The sequence below is a fragment of the Lissotriton vulgaris genome, chromosome 5 (assembly GCF_964263255.1).
Source record: "Lissotriton vulgaris chromosome 5, aLisVul1.2, whole genome shotgun sequence".
Classification (NCBI taxonomy): Eukaryota; Metazoa; Chordata; class Amphibia; order Caudata; family Salamandridae; genus Lissotriton; species Lissotriton vulgaris.
In genome coordinates this window covers 441,758,923-441,777,960 of record NC_141693.1, presented here as the reverse complement: position 1 = coordinate 441,777,960, position 19,038 = coordinate 441,758,923, and the positions used below count along the sequence as shown (strand labels likewise).

At 49.3% G+C, this 19,038-nt stretch overlaps 1 protein-coding gene across 3 annotated transcripts in view; it reads right to left on the bottom strand.

Annotated features, from left to right (window-relative positions):
- Positions 1-385: 385 nt before the first annotated feature.
- The window catches only part of PRDM2 (PR/SET domain 2), a 434,311-nt gene continuing 415,658 nt past the window's right edge, over positions 386-19,038 (bottom strand). For all 3 annotated transcript variants that reach the window (XM_086921861.1, XM_086921863.1, XM_086921862.1), the window contains one exon: positions 386-1,580. The gene's annotated coding sequence lies outside the window, so the exon portion shown is untranslated. The remainder of the gene's footprint in view (positions 1,581-19,038) is intronic.

The following is a 19,038-nucleotide window of genomic DNA, read 5'->3' as shown; positions in this document are numbered from 1 at the left end:
TAGTTTACAAAACAGGTTTGATAGCTATTAAGTCTAAGCATAAAAAAACACTTGAGCCGTACCTTGCCACATAAAATTCCACTGGAGCATCGAGAAAAATGTATACAAGATTACTGGGATTTATGATTTCTATTTATATACAAAATGTAATGCTTTTAGGTTTTTTTCTTAAATAATGTTTCTTTTATTCGTTACAATTATATAAAAAGATATCGTGGAAGCCACATCTATGTGGTCATTAAGTGCTTGCAAGAGCATCAAAGATTTTATTTTTTTACAGATCAGACAGTATACTATATTCATTATCATGCAGACAAAAATGTGCATTGTTGAATACCTAAAATGTACCTGTCAACGATATAATATTTAAAGCAATGAAAACATATTTTATGTCAAATTGCAAATTTTAATTATTCCATCTGAATTTTCATTCAATCAGTTGTCAGCAGAAGAAACAGTAACAGAACGAACAGCAAACTGCAGTACAGAGCCACTCTCCGGATGAACAATTCCCCAAAAGAACATATTGTAAAATGTAAATTACATAATACAATTAAGTGTCCAAAACAATTTAAATAACTTTAAATATTTTTACTTACTACATATGCTTTGTACAATATTTCAACATAAAAGTCCCCATAAAATAAATGTAACAACATGGGAATGATAGTGAAAGTTAATGCATTAAATGGCACAAAATTCACTAAACAAGTCTTAAACTACATTTTAAGAGGTAGATTACTTTAACTGTAAGTCCAGAACAAATTGGGAAGTGTAAATGAAACAATGTCATTATCTTACGGCTCAACCATAAACAGACATGAAAAAGAAAATAGTCGGATGGAAACCGATGTTGGAAAAGCTGACGAAACAAGTTGCATTCAGGTAATCTACAAAGGAATTCTAAAATGCAGGACGTCTGATGTAATCTTCTCAAACGTTTATTTCAAAGAGGGAGTTATTCAACAGTTGGAAGAATAACCTTTGCTACGAAACAAAAAGAACTGATCTCATGAATGGGACCAAAATCTATTTTTATTTGTATGTAAAAATGTGGAAACAGGCCCCATTTGAGCCCAAACCCCATTTAATCGTGCTTCTCACATCTATTCAACAATGTGAAATCTTACACATATGAAGGAACATTTCTGGGTTTATTTAGCTCTTTGAACAGAACTACTAGTAAAAGACAGCTTGGCAAGATTCAACGTGTGGTAGAAATACTTTAGTTGACTGCAACAGCCATCTTGAAACCCCTGAATTCACGCACTACTTATAAAGTACATAGGGAACTTGCTTTACGGGAGGAGCTGGAAAAGTCTTTCTGTACGTTATCCTTCAAGGTTGAGCGATCGTTCGACAGCCACACCTTCTGCTCATTTATGCCTGCTTTACAGACACAGTCGGTAGAAATCTTCTTGAAGTGCTGAGGATCTGGTAGCAGCGAGGTGACATGTCAGCCAACACCCTGAAGGAATCTATTTCATCAATCGCACTAAGTTGCCTTCTGTCCCAGTGCTTGCCCTAGTCTACGCATGCAGCGGATCTTCCATCTCGCAATTTATGCTAATGGAAAATTCCTGAAAAATAATAAAACACCAATTAATGGTCAGACAATTGAACATAATCATGTACAGATCTGTATAGTTTTTACTCAACATGGATAATCAAACAAAACCCATTGGTGTGTGCAGAGAGAGTACATTAAAAAACCAGAACAACAATATGAAAAGGTTCAACCCGTTCCGGAAGTCAGAAACAGTTATATAACAATGACACAAATAAATCTATACTAATATAATAAAGAGAGAGCCCAAACATTTGAGGCGGGTAATCTCAGGAACCACAGCACCAATCACAACACCCAATACAGCGTTGGAAAGGGCAGTTGCAGCAGAAGGACATGGGCTATGCAGACGCCCACCATAAACATTTAAAAGGTAAAAGAACCGTGCCAGCAAAGTAGTCCCTTGTGGGCGTGTCTGTGCTGTGGGCGTATGCTGAGGGGCGTGACAAACGCTGGGGGCGTGTGGTATGTTCCGCCCTTCATGCCATGTCTCATATTGTGTGCTAATCCCACCCTGCTCCCTTTAAATACCCCTGCACCCCGTAATCATAACCCATTCTTACTCCTTAAAATACCCCAACACCCTTAAACACTAACCCATCTTAACCCTATAAATATACCCTGTACCCCAAACCTAGCCCTGAAACCTAAAAATACCCCCTGTACCCCAAAACCCAAACCTAGCCCTGAACCCTAAACATACCACTGTACCCCCAAACATACCACTGTACCCCCAAACATACCACTGTACCCCCAAACCTACCCCTGAACCCTAAAATACCCCTGAACCCTAAAATACCCCCGAACCCCAATACCCAAACCTAGCCCTGAACCCGTAAAATACCCCTGTACCCCAAACCTACCCCTGAACCCTAAAAAACCCTGTACCCCAACACTGAAACCTACCCCTGAACCCTAAAAATACCACTATACCCCAAAACCCAAACCTAGCCCTGAAACCCTAAAAATAACCCTGTACCCTAAAACCCAAACCTACCCCTGAACCCTAAAATACCACTGTACCCCAAATCTAGCCCTGAACCCTAAAAAACCCCTGTACCCCAAAACCCCAACCTAGCCCTGAACCCTTAAAATACCCCTGTACCCCAACAATGAAACCTACCCCTGAACCCTAAAAATACCCCTATACCCCAAAACCCAAACCTAGCCCTGAAACCCTAAAAATAACCCTGTACCCTAAAACCCAAACCTACCCCTGAACCCAAACCTACCCCTGAACCCTAAAATACCCCTAAACCCTAAAATACCACTGTACCCCAAAACCCAAATCTAGCCCTGAACCCTAAAAATACCCCTGTACCCCAAAACCCCAACCTAGCCCTGAACCCTTAAAATACCCCTGTACCCCAACACTGAAAGTTACCCCTGAACCCTAAAAATACCCCTATACCCCAAAACCGAAACCTAGCCCTGAACCCTAAAAATACCCCTGTACCGCAAAACCCATACCTATCCCTAAACCCTAAAACTACCCCTGTACCCCATAACCCAAAACTATATCTGAACCCTTAAAATACCCAAACACCCCAAAACATACCTCAGTACCCAAAACATATACCCCTATACCCATACTTATCTTATCCAAACATTAAAAAAAAACATGCTTTTACCATTCATGCATTTACAACGAATATCGTTGTAAATGTATGTATGGTAAAAGCATTTAAAATGTAATGCCATGCGTTATAATGGCATTGCGGAGTCATGGTACTTTCGTAATGAAAGTATGCGGAGAGATGATATGCGGAAAGAAAGTTGCTGAATAATGGGTGTTTACCCTCCCTCGGTAAGTACATTCGTGGCACGGCGGCCCACATCTCCAGCAACATACTCATTTTTTCACCACCCATTTGAAAAATGCACAGGTCTCTCATTGATGGCCAGCACCGACATACACTTTTAGACACACCTCCCGCCACAAGTTCTAGAATTGCGAACTTTAGAGCTGGGGAGCTACGTTCGAATCTCGGTATCAGCTCAACATCCTGTGATTCCAGGCAAATCGCGTTGTCTCCCCGTGCCTACCACAAATGAATGTGTTTTTCTGTAATGTAAATTGTGCTCATGCCATGTTGTCGAGTTCGCGCTATATAATATTGTAAGAAAAAATAAAGCAGGGAAACTCGAGTTCACACACTACTGAACGCGCACTCTTAAGTGCATCAGCAGTGCACTGTGAATCGGAGCGTTTCACAGGCCTGTCACAGATAATAAATGCTATCAAAACGAAATCCTACAAAACAATATACTACTGGCCGGCAGCAATTCATACCCGGACAACGTCGGGACTGGCTGCTAGTACGACAAAACAGGAGATCATGGCTATTAATACATCTGGGTGATTTATGCAGATAACCCCAATATTCTTCCAAAAGTAGCAAATGATGTATGTTTTATTATAGTTGCCCTATGGTATCCTCAAATTTCACATTCTGCCTAGCAATACCCCTCATTAGTGGCCCTTTCTTACTGAAACTAGTTTAGAAAAAGCTGTCCTACGGAGCTTGAAAGCCATGATCATTTTTAAATGTATATTTATAAGAGATGTTGTGTAGGAGCTTTCAACGATAGCAATGAAACCCAAAGCACCCCCTTCCTGAACATTATAAAAAGCTATATCATCACGGTCACCATTCATTTTATATACAGCTCATGAAAAGAAGGTTATTTTAGTGACCACAACTGTTGAATGGACATACTTTCACTATAAACATACTGCCACGCTTTTCAACCTTGTGGTAAGTTGTTAAGCTATCAACTGCTCGGTGGAAATGTATTCTGTGGTCAGTGCGCGTAACCATAAACAAGGCTAATATTTTTGAAAGATTAGTGAACCATCTAAAATCTGTAGGAAAGGTAAGCGATCCTGCCAGCTAAAGCTTTAGCAAATGCACCTAGCAACAGTTATTTTTAATGAGTACCCACATAAATTAGGTTTTTAACAAGCAGTAACATCTAATATTATCTTGTCTGTTGTGGATGGTGGGAGACTTCTAAAGAATACTGACCCCAGAAATTTGTAGTGATACAATAGATCAAAAGATGTCTATGTGTCACCCCCCCCCCCCCCCCCCCCTTCATTTTTTTTTTTTTTTACTATTGCATAAAAGGACGAAAGGGAACAAATGAAACGAACAGGTTTGTAAGAAAAAGGTTAACTTAATACCAATGTACTCACATTTTCTTGTAGAGTAGAAACAAGAGGCAAGAAAAAACAGTGTAACACACGATTCAAACTATTTAGTTATATTATACATAAACATGAGCTTGTAAGCATATGTGATCACCATGAGAACAAAAGGCTATTTCTAAGAGTTAAAAAGAGGCTTACCTTAATGTAAGAGGTGATGAAGCACAGCCTGGCCCACAGCCGCGTATGCATCTTGTGCGGATTCAAGGCATTAGTGCTGTGTGAAGGTATGAGTGGTCCTCCAGGTTGCAGCACGATAAATATTTTCCAGAGTCAGTCCAGCAAAGAGGGCAGCTGATGTAGCTACTGCTCTGGTGGAGTGGGCTTTTGTTCTTCTCTCCAAAGGCTTGTTAGCCTTGACGCGACAGAACTATATCAACGCTGAAATACATCTTACGATAGTGACTTTAGCCATCACATTTCCTTCTCTGCCTTGGCCGCAGGCCACCAGTAATTGATCCGTTTTCTGAAAGTCCATCGTTCTCTGAAGGCAACGCTTAACATCAAGAATATGTAATGCTTGCTCTGCAGGCGATGATGGTAAAGGGAAGAAGGAACGGAGAATGACAGGCTCGTTAAGGTGGGATTGAGTCAGTACTTAAGACTGAATAGAGGATTAGTCCTTAGAATCACAGTATGTTCTTTGAACAGTAGAAAAGGCTTCTTGATGGTGAAAGCTTGAATATCACTGACCCTTCTGGCTCAGGGGAGGGCCAGCAGAAGAGCTACTTTCCATATTAAGAACTTGAAGGAAGGAAAAGTGCAGATAAACCCTTTCATAAATTACTTTATCAAGCTTTAGAAACAAAAAGAGGGGGCGCTGGAAGCTCTTCTATAACGAAAGATGAAAGGTAAAGTCATCTTGACTGAGACGAAAGCTACATCAGATTTTGCTAAGGAGCTTGTACGTTTTTGTTGGTACTTTACGCTCAAGATTTCACAAGGATGTCTCTACATTCCTGTGAAATGTTCATGTCTCTAAATTCCAGAACTCAAGAGTCTGGCATGCAAGAGCAGAGACACCGGATTCGGATGGCACACCTGTCCATTGTCTCTGGTCAGGAAAGCGGGGGACAGCTGCAGACATATGGGTCTGGTTTCAGAAAGATGGGGTTAAGGGAACCAGTGCTGCCTGGGCCAAATGGGCGCAATGAGTATCAGGCAGCAACTCTCCTGCTTCATTTAGGTCAACACTCTGGGGATCAAGCGGATGGGGGGAAATGAATAGGCATATATCCCTAAAAATTGCATCAAAAGAGCATTGCCCTGAGACCCTGGGAGGAAGGTTCTGCTGCCATAGGAGTGGCGTTTGGCGTAGATGTCTGCAGCAAACAGGTCCAGCACTGGTTTCCCTCATAGTGCAAATACTCCATCCAGTTGGGATTGGCTGAGCTCCATCCGTGGCAATGGTTTGCAGCTCTGCTGAGAGCATCCACTAGCAGGTTGTGCAAGCCTGGAATGCGCTCAGCCCTAAGAGAAATTCCATGCTCCGTTGTCTAGTTCCATAATTCTTGCGCTTTTTGCGAAAGCGTAGGAGATTTAGTTACACTTTGTTAGTTTATGTAGAACATACTTGTCGTATTGTCAATAAGGACCAGTACGGAGGCACCTGCTATACGTGGTAGAAAGGCCTGTAAAGAGAGGAATATAGCCTTCAGCTCCAGGCTGTTGATGGGTCTTAGTTTTTGAGAACTGGACCATTTGCCTAGTAAGGAAGTCCTCTCAAAAGGTTTGGTCTGTGGTACCACCATTGCATAGCTATTTTCGTGGCTGGGGTGTCCTGAAGGATGTCTTACAAGGATCCCAGGATTTGCAGCCACTGTTTCTGAAGTTCGAAAGTCCCTCCTGGAGAAGTCTCACCTTGAACCTGGCTAAGGGCACTAGATCTATTACTGATGAGCAGTCTTGGGAGCGATTTGTACCTCCTTACTGATAGACTTTCCTTTTGAAATGGCCATAGCCAACTGTCAGACGGATTTGGTGTTTTTCCCGTAGAATGGCTGTGCATTGGACAGTAACCAACTTGGTTCCAAGAAATGGTGCCATCTGACTAGGAATAAATAAAGACTTTTTTGAGGTTCACTGTTAACCCTAGCTTGTTGAACAGTTAAAGACAAGTGTTAGTGGTTCTGGTGGCTTGACTTTCTGCTGGGGCCTTCAGCAGCCTGTCGTCCAAGTAGGGGAATACTTGGTGACCATGAGAACGTAGGACTGCAGCCACTGGGGAGAGGCACTTTGTAAATATTCTGGACGCCAATTTGAGGCTAAAGGGAAGGACCTTGAATTGGTAGAGGGTACCAGCTACTGTAAACCTGAAGAGTTTGATGGTTCCAATGAATGGGAATGAGGAAGTATGTATCTTGCAAATCGAGGGAGGTCATGAAGTCTCTTTTGTTGAGGCGACGCAGGGTCTCGACCAGGGTCATCATCCTAAATGTTTCTTTTCCCTTTAACTTGTTTAGCCTTTTGAGATCAAGTACTTGTCTCCACTCTCCTGTCTTTATTATTAAAAAACGGGAATAGAAACCCTGACCCCTTTGCAGAGTTGGAACTTCAACAATCGCTCCTTTTGAGAGCACGATTTTTGACTCTGTGTGCAATAAGTGAAGATGAGGGGTAGGGGCTCCCTTAGGTGGAGTAGTTGGAGGCCTCTTCACAAACTCCAGCGTATGGCCAAAGGATCCGATTTCTAGTACCCATTGGTCTATTTTGCAAGCCATTGCTGAAAGAAACTGGAGATCTTCGCTGCCACAGAAGAGGAAACGGGGAGCTGGTTCCCTACTTAGATCATTGTTTTCTTCAATTTTGCTCTGCATTAGGCCGGAGTTTTCTTGCGGCCCCCTGATGAGAGAAACCAGCTGTAGAAAACTGACTGTAAGTGGCAGGTTGGTAGGTTTCCCTGTATTGCAGTCGATAGGGTTGATATTGTTGTGCCCTCTGATAACCACCTCTGTATGTGGTGAAATCGCGTCCTTTCGCTCCAGTAAAACGCGTCTTTCTGTACTGGAGGGTGCCTAAAGACCTTGCTGTATCGGTGTCAGTCTTTAAGGATAACATCACCTCGTCGATATGTTTGTCAAACAAATCTTCCCCATCAAACGCCATGTCCAGGATCTTTGTCTTGACTTCAGGTCTAAAGGTAGTTGCTTTCAACTATCCCTGGCGCCTCAACACTGCCGCAATTACAAGCTGGTGAAACCTGCGTTGGCTATATCCACACCAAAATTGATGTTCTCAGAGGCTTCTCGCACTCTCTCTCCAAGAGCATTTTTCCAGTCTCCTGCATCCTGTGTTCAAGGATGAGGTCTATCATGGAGACCATGTCAGACCACATATGCTGATCATAACAGCCGATGATACCCAAAATGTTGGCCGCCACACACACACAGCGCCACACACGCACACAGCGCCATACACACGCACACAGCGCCACACACAGCGTCACAAACACACAGAGCGCCACTCACATACAGAGCGCCACTCACACACAGCGCTACACACACACACAGCGCCACACACACACACAGCGCCACACACACACACAGCACCACACACACACACAGCACCACACACACACACAGCACCACACACACACACACACAGCACCACACACACACACACACAGCACCACACACACACACACAGCACCACACACACACACAGCACCACACACACACACACACAGCGCCACACACACACACACACACACACACACACACACAGCCACACACACACAGCGCCACACACACACAGCGCCACACACACAGCGCCACACACACAGCGCTACACACAGAGCGCCACACACAGAGCGCCACACACAGAGCGCCACACACAGAGCGCCACACACAGAGCGCCACACACAGAGCGCCACACACAGAGCGCCACACACAGAGCGCCACACACACACACACAGCTGTTGCGTTTAAGCGGTACTAGCATGCACAGACCTGAAGCATGCTTGTCAACATTTGGGAATACCCAATGGCAAGATTTTTCTGCAGAAAAGTTTTAAACAAGAAAAACGATCACAACCAGGGAACAGAGGCAAGAAAAACAACCACAACCAGGGAACAGAGGCAAGAGAAGCGATCACAACCAGGCACAACCAGGGAACAGAGACAAGAAAAACGAGCACAACCAGGGAACGTCGGCAAGAAAAAACGAGCACAACCAGGGAACAGAAGCAAGAAAAAACTATCACAACCAGGGAACAGAGGCAAGAACAACGATCACAACCAGGCACAACCAGGGGACAGAGGCCAGATAAACGAGCACAACCAGGGGGCAGAAGCAAGAAAAACTAGCGCAACCAGGGAACATAGGCAAGAAAAGCGAGCACAATGGGGTAACAGAGGCAAGAAAAAACTAGCACAACCATGAAACAGAGGCAAGAAAAAACGATCACACCAGGGAACAGAGGCAAGAAAAACAATCACAACCAGGGAACAGAGGCAAGAAAAACGATCACAACCAGGGAACAGAGGCCAGAAAAACGAGCACAACCAGGGAACAAAGGCCAGAAAAACGATCACAACCAGGGAACAGAGGCCAGAAAAACGATCACAACCAGGGGGCAGAGGCAAGAAAAACAAGCACAACCAGGGAACAGGGGCAAGAAAAACGAGCACAACGAGGGAACAGAGGCAAGAAAAGCGAGCACAACGAGCCCAACTATAGAAAACACATATCATAAAGTACCACTAAAACTTCAAATGTAAATCATATACAGCAACACAAAACACCTGCAGCGCATTCCAAAATAAAGATTAATTCCATATTTCTGACCTGCCTTAAATACATGATAAGATATTGTATATCATATAAATCTTGTACTAACTAGCCTTACATGTTGTACAGGTGTGCATGTATGAATGTTCCCTTTTTTTAAATTTGCTGAACACATTTCGTGTAGCGTGGTATGATATGCATTGTTTTAATGGTAATTTGGGGTTTACAACAACTGTAAAGCTGAAACCAAGTTAATTTTGAGATTCGATCAGGAGGCACGGACCTGTCAGCACTCAACTGCCGCTCTGAGCATACGGCCCACTTATACGTGAGCCCATTCGTTTCCCTTCAGTGTAGGGAAAGAACCAAACTGCGTTCACGAAAGGAGCAAACAGGCATATCGCTGGACACTAAATTGTTTCTCAGAATACTTACCATAAACATTGTTGCGTATTTGTTTTGCATTTTTCATTACGGTAAAAACCACTTGGGGAAATATTATTTTAGTACATATATACAGATTGTGCAGGCCTGCGTACAAATAACTTTTGTGTGTATATAGAGTACCTATATTCGAACAGACATATACTAACGCACAAGTTACTACTTGTGTAACGATATATCTGTAAGAGACATTAGTTAGTGATAGATTCCTTACCTTAGAATATCCCCAGGCGTCAGACTGGATCCGGAAATTTTTGCGTAGCAATACACCTGCGCGCTGGTAGGCGTCGTCTGCGGCTCCGCGTCCGTCGTCGGCGTCGTGAGCGCCGGGATGACGTCGTCGGAGTATATAGACGGCGCCCATGCGCGCTGACGTCAGTTCTGATAACACAGCTTTTCCGCGCCAGATACGCAGAGCCATGATAGAACTAACACTGGTGCCATGAAACTAGGGCCCTGAAAGGGGATGACCTTAACCCTAAATATCGTTTCGCAGAACGGGGAGGATGGGAGGGCGGTAAGGAATCTATCACTAACTAATGTCTCTTACAGATATATCGTTACACAAGTAGTAACTTGTGCATCTGAAAGAGACACGTTAGTGATAGATTCCTTACCTTAGAATAGATACCCCAGCAATACCAACCCCGGTGGTGGGTCTGCGAACCAATATCACACCAGAAAGTCCTGGAGGACGGAACGGCCAAAGAAGCCATCCCTCCGGACTTGACTGTCCAGGCAGTAGTGTCTTGCGAACGTGTGCAGCGAGGCCCACGTGGCTGCCTGACAGATGTCCTGCAGGGGGACACCGCGGCCCAGGGCAGTTGTCGTTGCCGTGGCCCGAGTGGAGTGAGCCCGCAATCCAGCCGGGGGCTCCTTCCTCGCCATGGAGTAGCATGCTTGGATGCACAAGATGATCCACCTGGAGATGGTCCTCTTGTGTACAGCCTTTCCCTTCTTCGCGCCCACGTAACCAACGAAGAGTTGGTCATCCACCCGGAATTGGCGAGTGCGGTCTAGGTAGTAGGAGAGCGCACGTTTTGGATCCAGACGGTGGAGCCTCTCCTCCTCTTTCGAGGGATGCGGAGGCGGAAAGAAGGTGGGCAAGGTGATGGACTGCCCGATGTGGAAGGCCGTGACAACCTTGGGCAGAAAGGAAGGTCGTGTACGCAACACCACCTTATCAGGATGAACAGACAGGAAAGGTGGAGAAGAAGAAAGAGCCTGGAGCTCACTCACCCTCCTGGCAGAGGTGATGGCAACCAGGAAGGCCGTCTTTAGAGTAAGCAGACGAAGAGGGCAGTTATGAAGTGGCTCAAAGGGAGCACACATCAGATAGGTGAGAACCAGATTCAAGTCCCACTGGGGCATCACGAAGGGAACAGGAGGAAACATGTGCGTGATGCCCTTCAGAAATCTACTCACAATAGGGGACTTGAATAAAGAAGGCTGATCTGGTAGCCTCAAGAAGGCCGAAAGAGCAGAAAGGTACCCTTTAAGAGTGCCCAGAGCAGAGCCCTGCTGGGCAAGGGAAAGAAGAAAGAGCAGCACTTCCGAAAGGGGTGCAGAGAGGGGATCCACAGCCTTTGCTGCGCACCATGCCACAAATCTGTTCCACCGGCAGGCGTATACCGACTTCGTGGAGGGACGCCTGGCTGCCAGAATGATGTCACAGACTTCGGGAGGCAAGTCAAATGGCCTCAACTGCCGCCGCTCAATCTCCAAGCTTGTAGGTGGAGACTGGACAGGTTCGGGTGCAGGACCGTCCCCTGCTGCTGCGACAGAAGGTCCTCCCGAAGAGGCAGACGAATCGGGGGATCGACTGACATGCTGAGTAGCTCGGGATACCAGTATCTTCGTGCCCAGTCCGGAGCCACAAGGACGACCTGGGCCCGGTCGCGCCTGATCTTCTTCAGCACTCTGGGCAGAAGTGGTATAGGCGGAAAGGCGTACAACAGACCGCAGCTCCACTCGCGACGAAAAGCGTCTCCGAGCGAGTGCCGCCTTGGAAACTCCAACGCGCAGAACTGCTGACATTGCGCGTTCTCTTCTGTGGCGAATAGATCTAACCAAGGCTCTCCCCACTGTCGAAAGAGACCTTGCGCCACGTCCGAGTTCAGACGCCATTCGTGATCCATCATGCACCGGCGGCTGAGTTCGTCCGCCCTGGCATTCAGAGAGCCTGCCAGGTGTTGAACCACCAGGGTCACGCCCTGATGTTCCAGCCACTGCCAGAGGCGCAGAGCCTCCTGGCAAAGGGTCCACGACCCCACACCGCCCTGTTTGTTGCAGTACCACATGGCGGTGGTGTTGTCGGTGAACACTTGCACCACGCTCCCCCTGACAGAGGGGAGGAATGCCTTCAGTGCAAGACGAATCGCCCGCAGCTCCAGAAGGTTGATGTGGAGCCGGGACTCCGCCGGAGACCAGAGGCCTCTGATCTCCGCCTCTCCCATGTGGCCTCCCCAGCCCTGGAGGGACGCGTCCGTCACAAATACGTGCTCCGGCTGGGGTAGAGAGAGGGGTCTGCCACTGACCCAGTCGCGGTCCGTGAGCCACCACTGCAGTTGCTTCGCAGTGCCCTCCGAGATCAGGACATGATCGGACAGGTTGCCCTGATGCTGGGCCCACTGAAACTTCAGGTCCCACTGCAGAGCCCGCATCCGCCACCTGGCGTGACGCACCAGAAGGATGCAGGAGGCCATCAGTCCCAGAAGCCGCAGCGTCAACCTGACCGAGACCCGGGATAACGGTTCGAAGACAGGAATCAGAGCCTGAATATCCCGAACCCGCTGCTCGGGTGGGTAAACCCGAAACTGCGCCGAGTCGAGAACCGCTCCGATGAAAAGGAGCTTCTGAGAGGGACACAGGTGTGACTTCGGCACATTGATGGAGAACCCCAGCAAGTGCAGGAGGTCGGCCGTAGTCTGGAGGTGGCTGACGACTGTCTGGGGCGAGCCCGCCTTCAACAACCAGTCGTCGAGGTAGGGGAAGACTGACACCCCTTGCCTGCGCAGATGGGCTGCGACCACCGCCATCACCTTCGTGAACACCCGTGGGGCGCTGGTAAGGCCGAAGGGGAGCACGGTAAACTGAAAGTGCTCTAGGCCTACCGTGAACCGCAGGTAACGCCGGTGGGCCGGCAGGACGGGGATGTGGAAATAGGCGTCCTGCAAGTCCAACGCTACCATCCAGTCTCCTGGGTCCAGGGCAGCCAGGACCTGAGCCAAAGTGAGCATCTTGAACTTCTCCGTCCGGAGGAAGCCGTTGACGTTCCGCAGATCCAAGATAGGGCGCAGGCCCCCTTTGCCCTTCTTGGGTACCAGAAAGTAGTGGGAGTAACAGCCACGTCCTACTTCTGGCCCAGGAACGCGCTCGATGGCCCTCTTGGCCAAGAGGGCCGAAACTTCCTCTTGCAGAAGTTGCAAGTGATCCCCCGACACACGGTGGTATTGAGGTGGCATGGATGGAGGGGAAGACTCGAAGGGGAGGGAGAAACCCCTTCGGACAATTTGCAGCACCCACCTGTCCGAAGTGACTGTATGCCAGTGGGAGAGGTGATGGCGAACCCTGCCTCCCACAGGCGTCACATGGGCCTGAAAACTCGGACTAGGAAGGTTTTGAGGCGGGGGCTGCTGAGGGAGGTGTGGACTGGCCTCGCCGCTGACCCCGACCACCGCCGCGGCGGTTCCCACGTCCGCCACCGCGCTGCTGGATATTTTGCGGCGTGTGGCTGGCGGTCCGTGGTGGGGCGCCCCTTCCGTGGCCACGAAAGGAGCGAAAGGCACCCGATTGCTGGCGTGGGGCCGTAAGGCCCAAGGACTTGGCCGTGGCCCTGGAGTCCTTGAAACGTTCCAGCGCATGGTCTGCCTTGTCGCCGAAGAGGCGACGGCCATCAAACGGCATGTCCAGGAGGGTGGCCTGGACATCGGCCGAGAAGTTGGCGGACCTCAACCAGGCGTGGCGTCGAACCGCCACCGTCGTTGCCATCGCCCTGCCCAGTGAGTCCGTGGTATCCAGCCCACACTGGATAGAAAAACGTGCCGCATCTCGGCCGTCCGCAAGGGTTTGGCTGAGTTTAGCCCTGACCTCCTCAGGGCATTGTGGCAGCACCTCCGCAACCGTGTCCCACAGAGTGTGGGTGTAGCGGCCCAAGAGACAGTTGGTGTTCACTGACCGTAGCCCTAGGCTCACAGACGAGAAGACCTTCTTCCCGAACTGCTCATATCTCTTGGATTCCCTGTCGGGCGGGGCCGACGGGAATGCGGTCTGGGAGTTGGAGGCCTGGATGACCAGACTCTCGGGGGTGGGGTGGGTGGACAAAAAGCAAGGGTCGCCCGGTGCCGGGCGGTAGCGTCTGGCCACGTTCCTGTCCACAGGGGGGCCTGTGGCGGGCTTGGACCAAGTGCCCAGAAGAACGTCACACAAGGCCTCGTTGAACGGCAGGAGGGGCTCCGCGGAGCCGGACTGCTGTTTGAGGACCTCAGTGAGGAGATTAGTCCTCACGGCCGCGACGGGGAGCTGAAGGTTTAAGGCCTTAGCTGCCTTCGTCAACACTACACTGTAAGCAGAACCCGCCTCCGAAGCCACAGTCGGGGGCGACGTAAATCCAGTGTCTGGCGAGGTGTCAATACCACTGGCCTCCCCAAGCTCATATGTCCAGTCCTGATTCGACTGGCAATCACGTGCCAGAGGGTCCTCGGACCCCTCCCATTGCTCCTCGTCACCTGGCTCCTGGAGACCAGGATTAACAGCCAGGGCCTCCTCGTGGAGATAGAACTCTCCGAAGGCCGACGGAATCGGCGCCCAGCGGCGCCCCTCCGACTCCTGAGGAGGACCGCGGGAAACATTGGGGGCGGCAACCACATCGGCCGCCGGGGACGACACCTGAAGGGACGGCGCCGGCGAGGTCGTAGGGTCGACCGGCGAGGTCCCGGATCCGGAGCCGGATCCAGCGAGGTCGTGCGGCGCCGGGACCGAAGTCGCCAGCGGCGCCGGGCCCGAAGTACCCGACGTCGTCGGGGCCGAAGCGCCCGACCCGGAAGGACCTCCAGACGGAGCCGATCGGCCCGAAGGCGCCACGGGAACCGACTGAGGAGGGAGGGCCCTCATGGCCATGAGGTACCTCTCGACCTCCTCCTGCGACGCGCCGTGCCCAGGGACCCGAAGGTGTGGGGCAGGCGGCGACGCTTGCGACTCCCGCGGAGCCGCGTGGGCGGTGTCGCCCGAGTCCCCGGTCGCATCGTGCGAGCGACGGGGCGGGTCGGAGGATCGATGGTGTCGCTCCGACCTCTCACGCCTCTTACCTGAGGACTTGGAACCAGACGATCGGTGTCCACTCCCGGAACGTCGATGACTCCGACCTCGCGACCTGTCCCTCGACCTCCCGTGGGACCGGGACCGGGACCTGGAGCGGCGCGGGGCCGACTGCCTCAGCTCGAGACGCTTGCGGGACCGCTCCCGCCTAGCCTTCGACGTCAGGGCCCGGCAGTCGGAGCAGGTTCGATCGTCGTGGTCGAGGCCTAGGCACTGGCGATGGGGGTCCGTGACCGACATGAGTCGGCCGCACTTCGAGCAAGGCTTGAACCCGGGCATCCCTGGCACCGATAGTCGAGAATCGACTAAATAGAGGATCAAAAAGATCAAAAAAGTTTTCAGTCAAAAAGTGACTGGGGGTAGAGCTTCTTCCGGATCTGCGCTAGCTGGCGCGGAAAAAAGAAGAACTGACGTCAGCGCGCATGGGCGCCGTCTATATACTCCGACGACGTCATCCCGGCGCTCACGACGCCGACGACGGACGCGGAGCCGCAGACGACGCCTACCAGCGCGCAGGGGTATTGCTACGCAAAAATTTCCGGATCCAGTCTGACGCCTGGGGATATTCTAAGGTAAGGAATCTATCACTAACGTGTCTCTTTCAGATTCATAGAATATAGTACACCAATATTGTGAGTGCACACAAAACTATTCACCTCTACGCATTTACAGTGTACACGTACATGCTATACTCCCCAATGCATGACACAGACGCGTTATAAGCAAGAATAATAAATCACTCTCTTTAGATATACACAGCTGATTCCCCTTGTCATACCCTACACAAACAGAGCTCCCGCGGCTTGCTATTCACAAAGTCAGCCTCCTCCCTTCCGCCCGTGGCTGTCAGTGGGCCCTCCCAGCACTCACCTGGAGAAGCGTGGCTCTGTGGTTAGAGGCGGCAGACCCGGAAGCTGAGATCGGCCGTGGACCAGGGTTCGATTCCCCGCCTCGGCGGGTCTCAGGCTCAAAAATTCCACGGAGTCGACAATTCTCGCTCCGGTGCCTACTCGACTCATGGGTTATAGGAAACAATGGAACCTAGCTTATTCAACATATGTACAATGTAGTATAGAAACACAATGGAAACTATACAGATCAAGATATCCTGACCCAGCCGGGAAAGGAGTTTATTCTCAAAAAACAATGTCACGTATACAAAACAATAATAACAAGACACAAGCCTGTGCCGTACTGACAAAGAAAGGAAAAATAGATATAGGGTGAGAAAGAGGGTGTTTTTCAGGCAAGGAAAAAGAGCAAAGACAGGGCACTGCAGAAAATTCAAAGATTACTGGCAGTGTCGCCTGGAGTGGAATGTACACAAGTTTTTTGGACAATAATATGAGTGTCAACCCACTCTTGGGTGTCGACGTTTCGATCCCTATAGCTCTATTAGATGCATGGGATCATCATCAGGACTTATATAATAACAAAACATGCCTGAATGAGACAAGCCTGTTAGAGAGAAAAAAAAAACAAAGAAAGAAGAATTTCTTTAAAGATCCGTTAGCCAACAAGGAATAGTTTAAAAGCTAGATGCCCACGTAGTAACACATTCGAAATCGCAGTGCGTTAACCAGTGCATGGTGTTTGTGCCAAGTACAGAATTAAAAAATAAAAATTAATAAAATAGAAAAGCTTCACAATGCTTATTTTCACAATATCCGAAATCGCAGTGGCATGCGTGAAATTCATTCATCTATAGGGCTCTATGGTGAAAGTGGTTTTAATTACAGTGCAGTGATAATGCAAGGTTGCACTTCTTTAGTATTTAGAATACTAAAACCGGAGAGGGAATTTGGCCTGAGGGGGCTAGAGAATTAGTGAAAAAGTAACTCTATGGATCCTCATAGTGGGGGTCTCTTTTACTTTTAGGCGGGAGTGGTAGTGTCAGGCTAAGGAAAAGACAGAGCCTGTTGTTTGCAAATCAACCATTTTTAACCATTTTTACCCCTTGCTGCAGCAATAGTTATGGATCGCCTACAGCATATGTAACGTACCAAGCGGTTGAGCGTCCACGTGATTATAAGTGGAGTTCAATGATTATGTTGTTTTGGTGGTTTTAAAACTTCAGCGCCCGTCTATAAATGAACCGGGTGGCCGCACTAAAAACAAGAAATAGGTCAGGGATTAAGACGGAAAAATGAGAACACAGGCATACATGTTCCGTCTAGGAATGGTAAACGGTTACCTTTAAATTGCGTGCGAGCGCCGGAATCAGAAGTATAAGGGCATCGATGGCTCTATACTTCGGCGCCAGTATTCCGACCAGTTTGCGCTCTAGCAAAAAGAATAGGAAACTCGGCTTAGTGTGAACAGGGGAGCAGGGGTCATAGCGTGGACGTGTCTTAAAATCAGAAGATTACTTACAAAGTCACTATTGTGGCTTGCCTCGCCCTGGGGTTCACAAATGTGGAACTCGAGCGCTGAAAACAAAGATTTGAGAGTCAGCGCGTAGAGAGTAAAAGCAGCGCGTGACTCTATAATGGGGATCAGATCTAGCATGCAAACAATGCCGCTCTACTTACTTAGTCATGATAAGACAGCGCCTCTCCCAGGGGTGCTCGGTCAATGCCGGATTCAGCGTGGAGACATGTCCACTGAAGCGGTTTGTAGAATTAGCCCCGGTCACGTGTTGTTAAAAGTGGGCGCCATCTTAGAACGGCTATGGCGCTTGGGTAGCGGCCATCTTTGAGTGGAGGGTGGACAGCATTCTTAGACTGGCCAGCTGTTGATTAATGTGGGGCTATGGCATTTTGGTAGCCCCCCTCTCATAGAGTGCAGGGTGGGGTGGAATGTTAAAGGGCTGTGAATCTGCCTGGACTAATTAAATTGATAGTGACAAGTGTGAAAAACACATAGTGACAATTGTGAAGAAGTGACTAGTTATTTATAAAAACGATTATTTTCAATCATCATTTTTTCAATTCCACGGCCTCGACAATTCTCGCTCCGGTGCCTACTCGACTCATGGGGTCACACTCTGCGACTCTGGGCAATAGCTTGCTTAATCTCCACTACGTCCCCTCGCGGCGGGATGCCTGGCTTTCACCTTGTGGATACCCGGCCGGGGTATCTCACAGGGGAATACCAGGACGGGTTCCCTAAGCAAGCGCCTTGAGACCCCTGGGTTAAAGTGCGCTATATAAATCGAAACACATTTACTTTTACATTTACCTGGAGTTGGTGTCCAGGCCTGGATCCAGCAGGTCCATGGGGGTGGGGATGGGGCGGTGGAAATTTCTGGAAGGGGGAGCGCGGGAGGGCGCTGGGCCCGCCGTGGTCGGGCGCCTCTTATTTCCTGGCTGCTGTTAGGGTGTAGTAGTCATGCGGGCGGCAGGCGGGCCTCTCTCTCCCTCCTCGGGGTACAGGGACAAGGGGTATTGGCGCTGCTGATCAAGGGGAAACACACTCGGGTCATGTGAGGGAGAGGATTGCCTTCCCCCCCCCCCACTTCCGGCCGGGAGACAGGGAGAACACGTGAGGAGGGAGCGCGAGACAGGACATGAGAGAAGGAGCGTGCGAGCTGGCGGGGGCGCCGGGCCGGCCTTCCGAAGGGAAGAACGATAACGGCACGAGGCAAAGCGGTGCGAGGGCGCTGGCAATTGCAAAGGAGGGGCGCAAGACGCCTGCGAGAGAGGAGGGAGGGGAAAAAAAACGGCGGCGCAGGCACGCGCATCAGGCTCCAGCCCGGCCTTTGTAACTGCGTATGGCCTGTGCAGAATGCTGGCTATCTCGCGCAAGGGGCTTATTTATTATGCTTTTTTTT